The following is a 17,351-nucleotide window of genomic DNA, read 5'->3' on the forward strand; positions in this document are numbered from 1 at the left end:
AGAACTCTTGAAGAAGCAGGAACAGGCTGTCCCATTGTGCTGGAAGATGAGCTGATGAGGGAGACAGCCAGACTGGATAGGCAAGGAGCTGCTAAAGGAATTAAGGAAAAAAAGAGGGTGCATCACCTTTGGAAAAAAGGGAGGTATCCCAGGAAGAGTTCAAGGATGTTGCTAGGTCTTGTAGGAAGAAAATGAGAGAGGCAAAAGCCCATTTAGAACTTAGGCTGGCCACTGCTGTTAAGGAGAATAAAAAATGTTTCTATAAATACATTAATGGCAAAAGAAGAGGCAAAGACAACCTCCAGTCCTTATTAGATGCAGAGGGGAATATAGTAACAAAAGATGAGGAAAAGGCAGAGGTATTTAACACCTTCTTTGCCTCAGCCTTCAATAGTGGGACAGGTTGTCTCCAGGACAACTGCCTCCTGAACTGGCAGATGGAGTCATGGACCAGTACAGTCCCCCTGTAATCCAAGAGGAAGCAGTAAGGGACCTGCTGAGCCATTTCAATCCTCACAAGTCCATGGGACCAGATGGGATCCATCCTAGGGTGCTGAGAGAGCTGGCAGAGGAACTGGCCAAGCCACTCCCCATCATTTATCAACAGTCCTGGCTCACTGGAGAGGTCCCCGAAGACTGGAAGCTGCCAAAGTGATGCCCATCCATGAGATCGGCTGGAGGGAGGAATCAGGAAATTACAGACCTGTGAGCCTGACCTCAGTGCCAGGCAAGGTCATGGAACAGGTGATCTTAAGTGCCATCACTCAGCACCTGCAGAAAGGAACCTGGGGATGCTCATAGATAGTAGCTGAACATAAGCCAGCAGTGTGCCCAGGTGGCCAAGAGAGCCAATGGCATCCTGGCCTGCATCAGGAACAGTGTGGCCAGTAGGACAAGGGAGGCTATTCTGCCCCTGTACTCAGCACTGCTCAGGCCACACCTTGAGTGCTGTGTCCAGTTCTGGGCCCCTCAATTCAAGAGAGATGTTGAGGTGCTGGAATGTGTCCAGAGAAGGGCAACAAAGCTGGTGAGGGGCCTGGAACACAAACCCTATGAGGAGAGGCTGAGGGAGCTGGGGCTGTTTAGCCTGGAGAAGAGGAGGCTCAGGGGTGACCTCACTGCTGTCTACAACTACCTGAAGGGAGGCTGTAGCCAGGTGGGGATTGGTCTCTTCTCCCAGGCAACCAGCAACAGAACAAGGGGACACAGTCTCAAGTTGTGCCAGGGGAGGAATAGGCTGGATGTTAGGAGGAAGTTGTTGGCAGAGAGAGTGATTGGCATTGGAATGGGCTGCCCAGGGAGGTGGTGGAGTCATTGTGCCTGAAGGTGCTCAAGAGAAGACTGGATGAGGCACTTAGTGCCATGGTCTAGTTGACTGGGTGGGGGCTGGGTGCTAGGTTGGCCTGGATGATCTTGGAGGTCTCTTCCAACCTGGTTGATTCTATGATTATATTCGATTCTATGAGATGGGAGTTTTCAAAAGCAGTTTCTGCTCACTTTGCAGTATTTCAGGGCCTCAGGCACCCTGAACAGGGACAGTTCATCACACCAGCCCCAAGCACACGTTTGAGCCCTTCAACACAGTTTATTAAAATGAGACATGTGCTGCTGGTACCATGCAGGGATGGAGCTCAGATTTCCAGCCAGGGAGGCCTTGCACTAATTTGCCTGGCATGGTCAATATTAGGCAAACAATTTCTAACAGGGTAACATTCCCAGAAAGAGAGGATTTGAATTTTCAGGTGCAAAAGAAAAGCTGGTTAGTGGGGGTTCAATTTTTTTCCTTGTTTTCACTGGGGAGGTTATTGTGGTTTGCCAAATGCTGCTGCAGGATTAAGGACTGAAATCAGCTCCTTATGCTCTGCCACTTAATTAATTTTAAGACCTTTACAGTAAAACACAATATGGCCCAACTTCTAAAAATGAGAGGATAGAGGAGAAGCCCTGCTCTCACAGCCCTGTTGTACACCCCAAAATGCACAGCAGCCAGACACAGAAGCTTTCCCACCCAAATACTAAACATGAAGTGGTAAGGAGGTGATTCAAGCCACCTAAAATGAGTATAAATCCACTTACATTTACAGGCTCTGTAATTAAATAATAAACCAAAATATTACTGCTCGTGCTCTAAATGTGAATTCATTTCCTAAAAGAGCATATATCTAAAATTATGTTACAGCTCCTTATTTGTTTAGCCTGCTGCAGTCTCTGCTTGCAGGAAGAATTTCATAGAGGAGAGAGAATGAAATCCCCCAGTCGCAGAGCCACAGCAGGTCCCTTCTGCTTTGGTCTGGAGAGGTTCAGACAGGATTTTCTCCCACCATTGTTGCATCTTCCTTCTCTGTGAGCAGAGGAGCTGGCACTTGACCATATCCCATGCCCAGCCTGCCCTGCTGAAACTCTGTGCCAGAGCCTTTCTCCACTGTGTGACCTGTCCCCAAGGTGATTGCTTGGAGATGCTTCCTGTGCCCCATCACACAGGCTCTCGTGTGCCAAAACACAGCAAAGACCTGGGCGCTTGTCCATCCTCCCTGTTCTGCATTGGCTCCTCTCTTTTTAGGGACTATTTATTTTCTCTTGGGGTGTCCTCTTTCTGCTCAGCCCACTTCACAGCCTCATGCTGGCACTGTTGAGACCCACTAGTTGCTTAGCAAGAGCTTGCAGCAGGGCCAGAACGCAAGTGGCTTCAGGAACCTTCTCAGTTCAGAGCCTCCCTCACCATCATCTCAACATCATTTACCGCTTCATGAATATTTAAAGGTCTTGTGTACATCTGCACAGCCTGCTGCTGCAGCAAAGTTTCCCCCTGCACAGCAAGGAGGAGTCACCAGTTCATTGCAGTCATGTGCTGGGACCAACAGCATGGCTACATCTGACCACAGGTCTGGCAGTGCCTGTCACCTGCCCCATCCCCTCCTCTCCACCCCAAGGGAAATCCAATGCACTGAAGACCCTGATTTGGTTTGGTCCACAACAGACCCTTATCTCCACGTGCCAAGGTCACCTAAACTCATCTGTCTCTCCTTCCCCTTTTTCTTCATTCTTTTGTCCCACTGTGCTGCTGAAGTGGTACAGGCAGCCTCTGCTCTCCAGAGCTTCTCCTTCATTTCTCTGCCTGTGAGAGCCAAGCCCCTTTAAACCCACGCACAGCCACGATCGTCACAGGGTCCTCATCCTGCTCACGGGTGCAGTAAGCAATGCAAACAGCACAAATAAAGGCTTTGATATTTAATGATCCCTGCACTGGATGGGGAGATGTGCTCTTGAGCAGCAGTCACTTTCTCAAGCCGGTGCAATGCACAAGGACCTTTGTCTTTCATGACTAATTGAGCCTTAATGATTTTCCTTTATCATCTGAAATGAAAACAAAGGATTTAAAGGGATGTTTCACTGCAGCACTGTGGGTCTCTCTGCTCATTTATTATTCCCCACGCTAAAAGTTGTCCTTTTGAACCCTCTTCTCCCTGGTGTTGCTGCTGCTTTTGTACTTCTGTTCCCTTGCCTCTAACAGCTCAAAAAACCCAACCACAGCTCACACATCCTCTGCTAGGAGCAAAGGTGCCCGAATCATCCCCATTAGCCACACCATCCTCCAAAGATCTGTGGTTTGGGGCTTTTTGAGCCAATTTTGAGCAAATTCCCAGAGCTGTAAGTTCAGGCTCACTTCCTGGCACAGGCATGTGTCTTACTTACCCCAGAGCACAGAGGACAAGCTTACCTCCAGCTTTCATGAGGACAATGGAAATAGGGCAGAGTACATCTTGAAGCAATGATGCTTCATTCCCTGCAGCCTAGAGGCAATGTTCCCGGATGACCTGCTTGACACACTGGAAATGGAGCCCACTGCCTCCCTGCTCAGCATGCTCATGTACCAGCTGCAGGGTGCATATTTCAAATGGAGGGGAAAGGGAGGCTTGTTTTTGCCAGAGTCCTGGAAAAAAATAGCTGAGGTAGAGTTTTACTGGAAATGATACAATGTGCCTTAGCCTGTCTGCAGAAAAAGTGCAGCAAAATGCAGAAGCAGCAGCAGAAACCAGAGACTTCCTCCACTCCCCAGCCCACAGAGACTCCAGCAGAAAAGACCAGCACTCCAAAACCTGAAAACCAAAAGCAGCAACTGGAACAAGAAGCCTCTCATGTTACAATCTGAACTTCAAGCCCAATGAGCTGCAACTCATTGAAGCTGGCATAACAGCAATGTGGCACTGAATATCAGCAACAGATGAAACTCAACCCATGACAGGCAGGAAAACCCCCAGGATGTGTATCACAGGTACCTGCATTCCAGAGGAGACCCAGGTCTAAGGGAAAGATGGTAGGGTGGGGGCAGAACTGAAGGTAATCTTGCAGCAATACCATTCTGCAAATGGCAATGGCTTGAATGAATTTTCAGCTCTTTCTGGCCATTTGCTGTAATTAAGGTTGGGCTCCAGTGTGCCACCACAGCCCCAGGATGTTTCCAAGTTACTGCTTTTCTGCAAAGTCACCTCTAGAGCTGCCCTTGAGACACCAGCACTGGGGTTAATTGGCGTCGTCAGGAAGATTTGCCTCTGGAGGGAGAAAAGCAAATGTAGGGTGTGTGTGAGGTAGTGGTACCAGATCCCTGCTGCTGCCTGAGCTCCGATGGCCTCTGGTGTGGTAGCAGTGGGTGTCAGCACCCAGGAGAGCAGTAGCTCTATGTCCAGCTCAACCCCACCTGCCTTTGCCTCAGCAGCCAGATGCAGCCCAGACACTGGTGTGGAAACTCCAAGGGCATCAATGCCACCAAGTAAACATGGTTCCTCTGTCCCTGCAGAATAGAATGAGGATAGCTTTGGTCCTTCCAGCTGCCACCTCTCCATTTCAGGCACTGATATCAAACTCAATGCTGGGGTGCCGACAGGATCTCAAGGAGGACAAAAACAGAGCAGAGCCCAGCCAGAGGCTGCTGTTGCAAGGAGCAGGGCTGCCCCCCCACGTCTCTCGTCCTCAACTGACGCACTGGCTGTGGCACAGAGCTGCAGGCTCTGCTCGTTTTTCTAGGCATTGCTCACCTCTTTCAGTGCCATTAATCTCACTGTTTCAATTAACAGACCTGAACCATTGAGCGGACCTGTCCCGCGCTAATACGTTATTAATTGGGTCAGGTTGGTTGGCAGCAATACCAAGCACCATGCGGCTCTGGGCTTTCATCTTCTGGTCCAGGCTCACTTCATTTATCTAATCATCTCCCCAGTGTCACAGGGGGGGCCCTCACTTTTTCCCCTCTCCACCCACTGTCGAGGCAATCAGAAACGTGTTCTGCATTGTCTGGTATCAGCCACGCACTGAAGAAAGTCATCTCTAATGTACAGTACTCTCCCAAGAAAAATCAATGAATGTTTACATTACTGTTCTACAATCCCTATTTTAAAGTAATTCATGGCAGGACCAGTGCTATTAATTTTATTAAGCCGTTATTAGTGGGCAGATATTATTCTGCTCCATTGATCCCAAGTTGATGCAATTACCACTTACAAAGCTAGCACCATGCGCCTGGAAATCTCAGTTCTATTTCCAGTCTGAAGCTGTACATTAAAATTGTGCCAAGCCAGCTGCTGGTGGAAATTGGGAAAAGCTGATTCAAAACAAACAAGGAACTACCCAAATTTAATAACTTAAACCCTTTTAAAGTGGAGCTGCTGAGATCAACCTGATCCCAACCATTCCTGAATACACTATGCCAAAGGGAGAGACAGACTCAGAGGCTCTCTTCAAGGCTCCTGGGTCCTACAGTTCACAGAAATCTCATTAGCGTAGATCACTCCTTACTCTCCTGTGAATGGGAAATCTTATGCACAAAACTATGTTTAGCTCTATCTGCACAGAAAATATGCCAAAAGACACAACCAGCCCATGGCCAGCTGGGTATGCATTTCGCTCAGTGAGGTTCACTGAGAGGCCTCTTATCCCCTTCTCTCCTCTACATTAATATATATATATATATATATGTATTTTAAATAGCAGAGCAGAACTGAGTGAGAGAAAAAATGGTGCAAATCACCAGAGACTCATAATGTCTCCAGGAAATTCAATAGCACAGAGCAACAATCTGATCATTAGAGGCTTGATGGGTACCGTAGGAATCCTCGTCAGTGATGTCCACCCCATTGAGATGCCATGAGGGTGCTCAGTGTGGGCTTACACAGCATAAAAACTTCTCTTGAGTCAGCAGGAAATAAAATCTGCAGTTTAAAGTAAAAATAAGGGCTCAAGCTTAAGCAGCTTGGAAAAACATTAGCTCAACCACAATCTTCTGACCATAGATGGAAATAAGTTTTGTGTGCATTTGTGAGTCAGTAAAAAAGTGCCACTCAAGGAGGGAGATAGAAGAGAGAAGACAGTCCCTGCCCTAGGATCTTGTCCTTTAAATTGAAGGGGATGAATAGATGGATGGATGGAGATAGTGAAGAGTGAACCAAGAAGAGAGGAGCCATCCCAACAGGCTGTGATGCCAGCAGCCTCACTGTGATGGTTTGAGTGTTCCCTGCCCCCTCCTCTCCCCACCCCCACCCCCCCCCCCCCCCTTTAGAAATTACCCAGACTAGACTCAGCCAGCTCTGGAAATATGAATGTAGCTTATATTTACAGCTGGCACAATAGACAAGCAGATATTTACAGTATATACAGTTATAGACAGAAATATACAAGGTAAAAGGGAATACAGAAACACAACTCCCCTCCCAGAAACCTGAGTCCCCAGGAGGGGCTCTCAACCACTCTTTTGCCTTTCCCCCTACCCCTCTCAACCTTACCCCAGTCCCAAGGAAGAATGGAGGTTCAGCCAGGGGGTTAGGAAACAAAGTGGTTTAGTCCAAAAAAATGGAGGCTGAAGTTAGAGACTAAGATGCAGCTCAGCCAGCAGCCCAAGCGAGAGTGGTTATCTATGTTTTTATTTCTTGTTCTTATACATCTCAGCAAGCCTATGAGTGAAGCAGACATCACCATTGTTTTCCTTTCACAGCCTGTAATCTAGTTCTTCTCACCAAATCATTCTAGCCTGCTTAAACTAGCACACTCACTATTGTTAAGCTGATGATAGACAGGGGTTTGGAGGAAGACTATGGTATCTGCTGAGACCCACAGCAACACAAGCAGGAGGAAAGCGAGTCCCTGGGAGGCCTGGTTAGTCAGGGCTGGTAGCCTTTGCAGTGTGCACCACTGGAGAGGGACCTCCTTTCTGCTGATTCTTTGGCCAGGAGTTATTTCAGAGTGAGACACGCATTTGCTCAGAGTATTCAGTTGGACTTGAGGCAAATAAGTGCTCTGTCAGACATGCATTAAAACACCATGAAGCAATGCATGATCGTTCTTCACTTAAAATTAGGCCAAATAAGATTTTTTAATTATTTGTATGATAATACTTGTGGTAGTCCATAACATCATCAGGTGGCTGTAGATGTAAATCATCTGGATTTGGAGAGCAAGGCCAAGTTACCCCAGCTGAGAGTGGCCCAGCATCCCCCCCAGAATAGCAGGGAAAGGTATTGTAAAACTGCTGGTTCCTGGCAACTGGTTAATGCTCTGTAAAGGGTGATTGATTTATGACACCTGCTGCACTCAGCTAAAGTACTTGTTCAACATTATAAACCAGCAGCCTTGTCTCATGCAAAACAAACACAAGATTATATCAATTACATGCTTGTCTCCACAACTGACAGATGTTCTCATACCCAGGAGGCCCTGCAGCATGGCTGTATGGTGCTGTGGAAGGATCTGTGCCAGAGGCTAGGTGAGCTGGCCTGCAGTCAAGATGAAGGAGCAGAGGCCACACTGTTTGCTTGAGATGCTCCTTGCTGCTAACCTCCTGGTCCCATCTCCCAGGAGGCTCCGGCGCTGAGATTCACTGCAGAGGCAGTGGTGGCAGCATCTCTGAGAGAGCAGCTACCTTCTGTGGTGGAGGGGCAGCAGCCCCAAAACTGAGGCCTCCCTATGCCTCTACATGCCTGGACATGTTTTTCTGCCAGGGACCTATGGCAGTAAACAGGTTGTGTAACACACACATGCCCAGTCCACCCAGGTAATCCCCTATTGGGAGGGTCCAGGCAAACAGCTACTGCCTATCAAGGTAAGGTTTTGGCTTACTGCCAGCCTGATTGGTCACTTTAGATGGCCAAATGAGCCACGAATTTCGTCTCAGAGTCTATAAAGAGGGGTGCAAAGGAGCACCATGTGTTTAGACAGTTCAGAGCATTCAGAGCGTTCAGAGCATTCAGAGCATTCAGAGGTTCAAGCTCAGCTCTCTGATCCACATAGCAGCCCTGACCTGCTTGCATGGCCTAGACACAGGATCAAGCCCTTACTTACTCACTTGCAAACATTACTGAGGCTCAGCCCTCTTGCATTGATCTCAAGGCACAGTCAATCTGTCTGCGAACCCTTTGAGAAGCAGAGCGCATGCACACCTGCACTTCATACATATATGGGGAGCTGAGAGCCCCCTGCCTAAGCCTAGAGCAGCCGTACACACTGGCTTGCTGTCTTGCATTTATCTACAGAGCTCAAGTCTCCCTGCAGCCCAGCAGACCCTGCTTGCCAGCAGTCCTGTAAGCCTGGAAAATTCTAGGCCCAGCAGACCTTCCAGACTGTCTGCTAACCTACAAACACAGCCTGCTAGCTGTGAGACGACTGTCAGAAGCTGCAGGGACAAATCCTTCCCCTGCACCTGGAAATCCTGCCAGCTGGTCATCCCTGGACACAGCATCCAGAAGCAGCAGCACCAAGCCAAAGACCACTTCGCCAGGAGAGAAGGTCAGAGAAATCCTGTTTACCCCAGAGACTGGGAACACTTAGCATTCACCTGCAAGCTGGGACAGATTCCAGCCTCACCAAGACCCGAATACTGGGCACACACTGTGACACAATCCCGGGAGGGTGATTATTAATACTTAAGAGCAACACATCTAAGCAAGCTTTAATTCCTTTGTAATATGTTACCTCTGTCTGAAGAGCAGACACAGTTTCAGCCCTTGTTGGGCAGACAGTGTAGTTGTTAAGAGGCATTAAGCCTAAGGGAACCTTTCTCTCTGTCTATAGTTGTTGATAATTTGATATTTCCATTTAATAATCCAATCCCTGTAAATATATCCCTATTGTTTTCATAACCATGCACAAAAGAACTTGATTACATAGTGGTTGGGGGTGGTACAAATTTGTAAATATTAATTTTAATAAATAATTTTATAAAAAATTAATACCACCTCAAGTTAATTTCTCACCTCCCCCTAACAGAGGAGGAATAGAGAAATCCCCTCCGCAACACCTTCTCACTGGCTTGCTTGGGAGATAGAGTGGGCATGGCAACTCCCCAGACCCAATGGTTCATCATCTGATCACAACAGACAAGTTCACATTCATGAACATCTTGGCTAATGAAAAGTGAGTGTCAGCATTTCCTCTCCCTTGTACTTTTCAAGGTACGAGTGCCTAGGTGGGGCTCCTAACCCTTCTGAAAAGTGGAGGGCTGAGGTTAAAACTTCCTCTCCCTGTGTGTGCTAGCAGCAGGGACAGTATGACCTGCACGCTGAAGACTCTTTGGGAACCCTGAGCATGAACCAAACCTGCAAACAACTCTCTCCAGGCAGATCAGAGGCACATTAGCCCAGCGTCTGTCCTCAGTGCTTGACACCCTTCAGCATTGAGTTTATAATAATTGAAACCCTTCTCTGCTTCTCCATCCAGGCAGCTCAGAGTCCCTTGTTGAAAAGTGATAGGATTTGGCTCAGCAGCATATCAGGATCTGGTTTATTTTATATGCCCACACGAGCCTGCATGCAGGGATAGATCAGATTAACAACCTCCTCTTTATCCCCTCTGACAGCAGCAACTCTTTATCAACACTCTGAAGTCAAAGTTTTCTCAGCAGTAAGTTTTCTGCCTTGGGGGTTTGGGCATTTTATTTTTCCAGTAGAAGTTTTCTATTTTGTCTTCAAGAAAAATCTAAACATTTTGATTGAAGATTTTTCAGCTATCCTTATGCATTAGACATGGTGGCAGACAGGCCTGGCACATCAAGGCCTTCTCACTGGATTAAATTTAATATCTAGTGTATGAGCACTAAACCTCGCTCAGTGCTCCGCTGGGGTCAGCAAAATGAGACATAGCTGGCTTGGAGAAAAGAACATAGCTCTTTTTTTCTGAGGGTTTCCAAATGCTTTCCCAGAGTGACCCTCTCATCATTTTATCCCCTCTTACAAAGCTACCTTCATAATGCCCTCCAATGAGGCTTTAGGGAGGACAGTGTTATAAATTACAGCTCAGTGAATCTGCCACTCACTGCTGCTAATATACTGCATTTATCCTGGCTGCCACAGAGGCTGTGGCAGCAAAAGCAGAAGAGAAGGAGAAAAGTAATTACTTCCCGCTCTGCTTGTCACCAAATCCCTTCATCAGCCCTCTCACATCTTTCTCCACTGCGTTAGTGATTCACTGTGCTTCGCCGTGCTGGGGCTGTGTTCAGTGACTCTGGTGTTAATGGAACAGGAGAACGGGAAAGGGGTTGGCTACTGCAGGCACTGGCAACCCTGTCAGCACCCAGTGCACCCTGGGCTGTCCTACTTGCACACACCAACTCCTATCAAGCCTGAATGGCTGTTGCTTGAATGCCATTAGCATCCCCTAAGACAGCAAGTCTTATCCCAGGAGTATCCCCAGCATAGAGTGAGGGAGAAAATTCAATGCCTTCTCTGAGTGTTTTGATTTTAGATATGCTTCACAGGATGTGAGAGAGTCCAATGTTAAACCCTGTCTCTGCTGGATTGTTAACGTGAGGAAGAAGAGGCTCAGGGGTGACCTCATTGCTGTCTACAACTACCTGAAGGGACATTGTAGCCAGGTGGGGGATGGCCTCTTCTCCCAGGCAACCAGCAACAGAACAAGGGGACACAGTCTCAAGTTGTGCCAGGGGAGGTATAGGCTGGATGTTAGGAGGAAGTTCTTCACAAAGAGAGTGATTGGCATTGGAATGGGCTGCCCAGGAGGTGGTGGAGGCACTGTCCCTTGAGGTCTTCAAGAAAAGACTGGATGAGGCATTTAGTGCCATGGTCTAGTTGACTGGCTAGGGATGGAGGATACGTTGGACTGGATGATCTTGGAGGTCTCTTCCAACCTGGTTGATTCTATGATTCTATGATTCTATGACTCAGCATCCACATCCTCATTCAGCCAGACATTGAGTTAAAAGCAAAGATACCAAGTCATCCAATGGACTCAAACCAAGGTGAATTTGCAGGTTGGTGCTGAGATTCCCATGAGCGACAGCATCTCCCTGAGACTCAAAATTAGGTGAGATATCAGAAGCCCTTACCTAGGTTTACACAGTAAACTGAAGACAAATATTTTGACCAGCATCTGATGGGCCATTATACTGTTTTTCCTCGAGTCTTGCAAGGTCAAATACACAACCAACAGCAAGGGCCATTTTCCTCCAAGGAAGTGGTGGATGTGGGGACTACTGGCAATGCAGAGAAGTTATCTCACTCAATGGCCTGGCACTGCCTTCTCTGGGGTGTCATGCACAGAAACCAATGTGCCATGTGATACATTTGATGCACTTCACACTGAAATTGAGGCATCACCTTTGGAATCAAATTTATCACCTTTTTTTTTGTCACACTCCATATACTGAATCAGAGTCACCACCTACTGAATTAAAAACTTCACATGCAGTTCACATCACATCATAAATCAGGCCAAAATGGAATTAAATGCATTGTATGCTAAGAACTCATTCATCACCCTATAAATTAAGCATAGGACAAGCCTCTTAAGGTGGATGTGCCCAGATATAGCCCAGAGGGTCCCTGACACCACTGATGTCACTAAGGGCTTGGCCATTGACTTCAGTTAATTTTTTCAGTGCCAGGAGCTGATGTGCACTAAGTTCACCTCTGCTGGCCCAGGACAAACTTGAAACTTGGGTACTCAGGCACTTTGTCTATTAGTGATTCTCCTGTTGAGCCATTCACATTTCCCTCTTGGAGGTTTAAACAGAAGGCTGGTGGAGAGAACAAATCAGCCCCCAACCATGCTGCAGCTAGAGGCTGAAATGGTTTTGCACCCCATGCTGGCAAGCCAGCACACAGTGTCACACACATGCAGCACTTCCTGTCTTTAAAGGACCATGCAGCATGAAAAGCCAGGCTCAATATCCCAATACCCCTGAGCTTGAGGGGAGCATCCTTCTCCGAAGCCCTCAGCAGGGCTGTATAGGGCTGAGTTCAGCTCTGAAGCTTATGGGCACCTGACACTCCTTTTGCAATCTTTGGACTCCAAGGCAACTGGAAGAAAAAAATCTCTCAGGCTCAGGGATTCACGTGGTGCCAGAGCATCCAAAATGGTTCAGCCCTCTGCAGCAGGAGTTGTTAGTCCTGCATGATAGGTGGGAAACAGGAGCACAGAGCAATGGGTACTGGCTGACTGAGGCCAAAGTTAGAGACTGGGATAAACTAAAAAGACTTCTTGAGAATTTACCCAAACCCAGAGTACTCTTTTCTCCTTTTTATCTGCCTTAATTTTGGCTTTGGATGGCACTTTCCTGTGCGCTCTCACAGCACAGGAGTCCCCTGCCCTGTCCACGCTCCCCAGGAAAAGGTGGCACAAACTCCCAGCTCGTCTGAACCACAATGCAGACAGATACATCCTTGGACCCAATCCATAGTCTTCCCATTTATTTTCCTATTCATCTAGTCCTCTCAAAATCCACTCAGGAGCAATTACAGCCTGTCAGCTAGAAGCTGATGCAACTTCTATTTAATTAGCCCAGCAGCCAATGAAGATCTCATTCATCAATATCTCATGGAAGGTGTGGTTTGGGATGGGGGCTGATTTGCTAATCCTTCCCTACATCCAGATGGCTGCAGAGCATCGATCAGTGATCTGATCACATCCATGGACTCATGTGCACATCTGAGGAGACCAACCAGCTGGAAGACATCTGTCTGGAAAGGCAGTGATGAGAGAAAATAGTGCAAGGCTGTCCCAGATGCTCTGGTAGCAAGTCGCACTGGCAACCGTCTCCAGACCATGGTCAACCTGAGTAAGAAGTGATCCTGATAGGATGAGCAACTATGGAGAGTTTTTCCTCTTCTCACTCTTTTTGCTGCCCTTCCCAGCAGCAGGAAAGGTCAGACGTGTCTAAGGAAGGCCAAATGCCAGCAGGATGAATTGGGGGAGGCCTGAAGAAGCATGGGGTCTGCCCCATATATGCTGCCCTTGCCCTGGCATACCAAAGCTCCTCTCACTGTGCTTCCACACTGAAAACAAGCACAACAGACATGGTAGATTAGGAGAGGGTGAATTAGTGATCAGACTGTTGAATCTCAGAAAAGTTTTGGGGTGTTCAACATGCCAGAGAAAGTCTTTGAGGTGACACTCTCTTGTCCTGAAAACCTTAAACTGACTGCCAGGGTACCAAACACTTGCCTTTCCTTCTCCCATCAGACCATCTAAGCAGGACACATTTAGGCTGAGTTTTTCCAGGAGAATGGACAGGGCAGCCAGAAGGATGGGGATGCATTTATCTGTACCTGCAACATCACTGCACTGGCTTCATGTCATAAATGTGGAGGGTTACCAGCTCAGACCTGCAGGATTGGGTCCCTGCAGGAACTGCTTGCCAGCACTGTCTGCACTCACCATCACAAGTCATTGAACTAAATAAATCAGCTATCAGAGGGCAGTTCATAGATTACAAGCATAAGTGACTGCATCTTCATAATCAATTACTATGGAGAAGCAGCTTAACAGTTTGGCTCCTTATGGCTGGTCCGGTTTGCAATACATGGCAGTTGATGTAAGCAAAGCAGGTAATTGGAACCAGGTTACCCTTGGTGCATCTAGCTGGTAGCTGCACTTCATGAACCTACACATAGGGCTGTTTTTTCTCAAAGCCTTAACCCCCAACAGCAAAAGAAGGCTGCAGATGTGACCACAGTGATAGCCATATTCCCAAGCTCGGAGATGCTTGGGGACTGAAGAGCAGTTTCTCACTGCTGCCCTGCACACCTGCAGAGTGTTGTTGGTCAGCAGATCTTTTCTGCCAGTCACAGAGAAAATGCCCATTCTCAGCTCAGGGCCCCAAGCCACTCAGCTCCTCTGTAGTTCTTAACGGGAACATCATAGCTGGCACATTAACTGTGGTTGATGCTGTGTCGATCAACAGGCAAAGTGTTAAGCAAGCCTTAAACAGAACTCAGATGAAGGCTTAAATACCAGCCTAAGATGTCCATAGAATGGGGATTATTCCAGGACTGAAAACACATGTTCAGACATGCTGAAACACACAGCTGTGCTCCTCTCCCTGCTGCTCCATGCTGGCCATCACTAGTTCCAAGGGAAGTGAGTAATGAGTGTTTGCACTGCAAAAGGGAACGGGCAATTAGCAGAGGGCACATACAAGCTGTATTTGGCGTGAATCTGTGTTTTTACTGCTTATCAAACAAAAAGTAATGAAGAAACATTCCCTATTAACACATTATTGTAAGCCAAGCTGTGGTGCTTGTCTGCCTTGATGCTGTTCAATTAAGTCTTGTTTGATTTGGCTTATTTTTGCTTGAGACCAACATGATACACTACACTCAGAGTTGCCAACTTCAGTTATTTTTGCTGGTGTGACATTCGGTATTTCAGAACTCCTGTGGTCTCCCCTTTTAAGGAGTCTCAGATTTGGTTGCATTAAAACAAACAAACAACAACAGCAAAAAAAAATCTGTGGCCAGATCATTTGTGGAGAAATTTATGTGCAGCCTCCAGCTTTCCAAACCCAACAGGCAAACAAAAAACCTCCCACCCTCCAAAAAAACCCCCAACCAACCGATCAACCAAAAACCCTCACAAGTGTTGTCTTTTATTTTTCTGTGATTTTCAAACACTGTTTCTGTGGGGAACCCAACTCATGGCTTTTCTGCTAACAAAAGGTGTTTTCACTTGAGAACAAATGCACCTCTCATCTCCAAAGCCCAGCTCACACACTAGTGAATTCAAGCATTGTGTGTGCAAAGCCCATGGTCAGAAACCACGGGGCAGAAATGGCCCTGAGCCCAGCTTGTGCTCCAAAGGGATGCTTCATGCTTTCTTTTGAGTGTCTATTCTGGTGCTGTGTTTTTCTCCAGTAGATGCCCCTGGAGATGTGCTCGGCTTTCCCATGGGGTGTAGCACTCCCCTAGCTTCACCTGCAGGCGTCTACACCACAAACAACCCTTCCAGGCAGGTGTTGATGCTTCGGCACTTTCTGTACCCTTTACACTGTGCTCAGACTTGGAGCGGGCAGAAAAGGTGGATGGGATGTTTCCCAATACTGCTTCCAGAGCTCTACTGAGGAGCAAATCCAGCATGGACTTCTGGATCCCAAGGAGGGCCATAAAGATGATCAGGAGGATGGAGTACCTCCCTTATGGGGACAGGCCACAAGAGTTGAGGTCGTTCAGCCTTTAGACAAGAAAGTTCCAGGGAGACCTTATTGAGACATTCCAGTATCTGAAGGGTGCCTAGAAGAAAGCTGGGGAGAGACTTTTTACAAGGGCTTGTAGTTATATAATGAGGCTTTAAGCTGGAAGAGGGTAGACTTAGACTAGAGATTAGAAAGAAATTCTTTACAGTGACAGTGGTGAGAAACTGGAACAGGTTACCCAGGGAAGTTGTGGGTGCCCCCTCCCTGCAGGTATTTAAGGACACAGCCTTGAGCAATCTAGTGTAATGGGACATGTCCCTGCCCACAGCAGGGGGTTTGGAACTAGATGATCTTTAAGGTCACTTCCAATCCAAACCATTTTACGATCCTATGATCTCTTTTCTACAGAGGCTCAAAGTGGCCTCCTGGCTCCCATGCTCATGCTCTTAAAGCATTTGCAATCTGCACAGACCCAGCAAGCTCAGCTCCTTTCACCCAGCCCTTCATGTTAAACTTTTATATCTAAAATGACTACATAAACTAAGAAATTAGTAACAGGTTTAAGCACTTTACCAGGCAAATCTGACCTCTGCTTAAGTGAATTAGGGTGCTGGAACATGTCCAGAGAAGGGCAACAAAGCTGGTGAGGGGCCTGGAGCACAAATCCTATGAGGAGAGGTTGAGGGAGCTGGGGCTGTTTAGCCTGGAGAAGAGGAGGCTCAGGGGTGACCTCATTGCTGTCTACAACTACCTGAAGGGAGGCTGTAGCCAGGTGGGGATTGGTCTCTTCTCCCAGGCAACCAGCAATAGAACAAGGGGACACAGTCTCAAGTTGTGCCAGGGTAGGTATAGGCTGGATATTAGGAAGAAGTTCTTCACAGAGAGAGTGATTGGCATTGGAATGGGCTGCCCAGGGAGGTGGTGGAGGCACCGTCCCTGGGAGTCTTCAAGCAAAGCCTGGATGAGGCACTTAGTGCCATGGTCTAGTTGATTGGTTAGGGCTGGGTGCTAGGTTGGACTGGATGATCTTGGAGGTCTCTTCCAACCTGGTTGATTCTATGATTCTATGATTCTATGAATAAAGCTAAAAAACTTGCTTCAAGAATGAGATTTAATTCAAAGTACCAGTGCTGGTTTTCCTACTGCACCTGTAGGTGCAGAGAATAAACTTGCTAGCAAACGATTGCCTTAAACAAGACCATCATTAATCCCAAATTCAGCTGTCAAGAAGACTGAGATTGCAAACTATGAGGGGAACAAGGAAAACCTGGTAATTTGTTTGTTAAATATTTGCAAACTGTCATATCAATAATGGATAACAAGAAAATTTGGGCCCTCCAGAGCTGATGCATAGCACACAGCACTGCTGTATTGCACCTAAACTGTTATCAATAGCGCATTTGTTATAATAATAAATGAAAAACAAGCTTCCTGGCTGAAAAACAAGATCAATTTGAGCTCAAGCTATTCTAAATGTTGTAATTAAAATGCAGCATGAACGTTCCTTTAAAAAAAAAAAGAAAGGCAATGAGAGAAGAATAGCCTTACTATAATTACACATGCCATCCAGCTCTGACTCAGGAACCTGAGAGGAAGAAAACAGCCAAAATTGTATTTTCTGTCCAGTCAGATATTTCTCGTCTTCAGGGCTTGATGTAGTGCCTAAGCTAACACAACTTTTCCTACCGGGTCAGGATCTAGCCCCAGGCTTGAGGATTCGATGCAGGGAGTCAGCCTAGATTACACTGAGCTCCCTGTGAATGTCAGGATTTGATTAGCATCCAGCAAAGAAGTCCAGCTGAGCTCTGTATTGCTGCAAAGGCAAGTGTAATTTGTGAGAGTAAAACCCCCAGACAAGTGGAGAAAGAGATAAAGAAGACACCTGTGTGAAAGGCTTCGCTCCTGGACCAAGTGTGCCCATGTGGCCAAGAGAGCCAGTGGCATC

Source organism: Pogoniulus pusillus, chromosome 2 (genome assembly GCF_015220805.1).
Source record: "Pogoniulus pusillus isolate bPogPus1 chromosome 2, bPogPus1.pri, whole genome shotgun sequence".
Classification (NCBI taxonomy): domain Eukaryota; kingdom Metazoa; phylum Chordata; class Aves; order Piciformes; family Lybiidae; genus Pogoniulus; species Pogoniulus pusillus.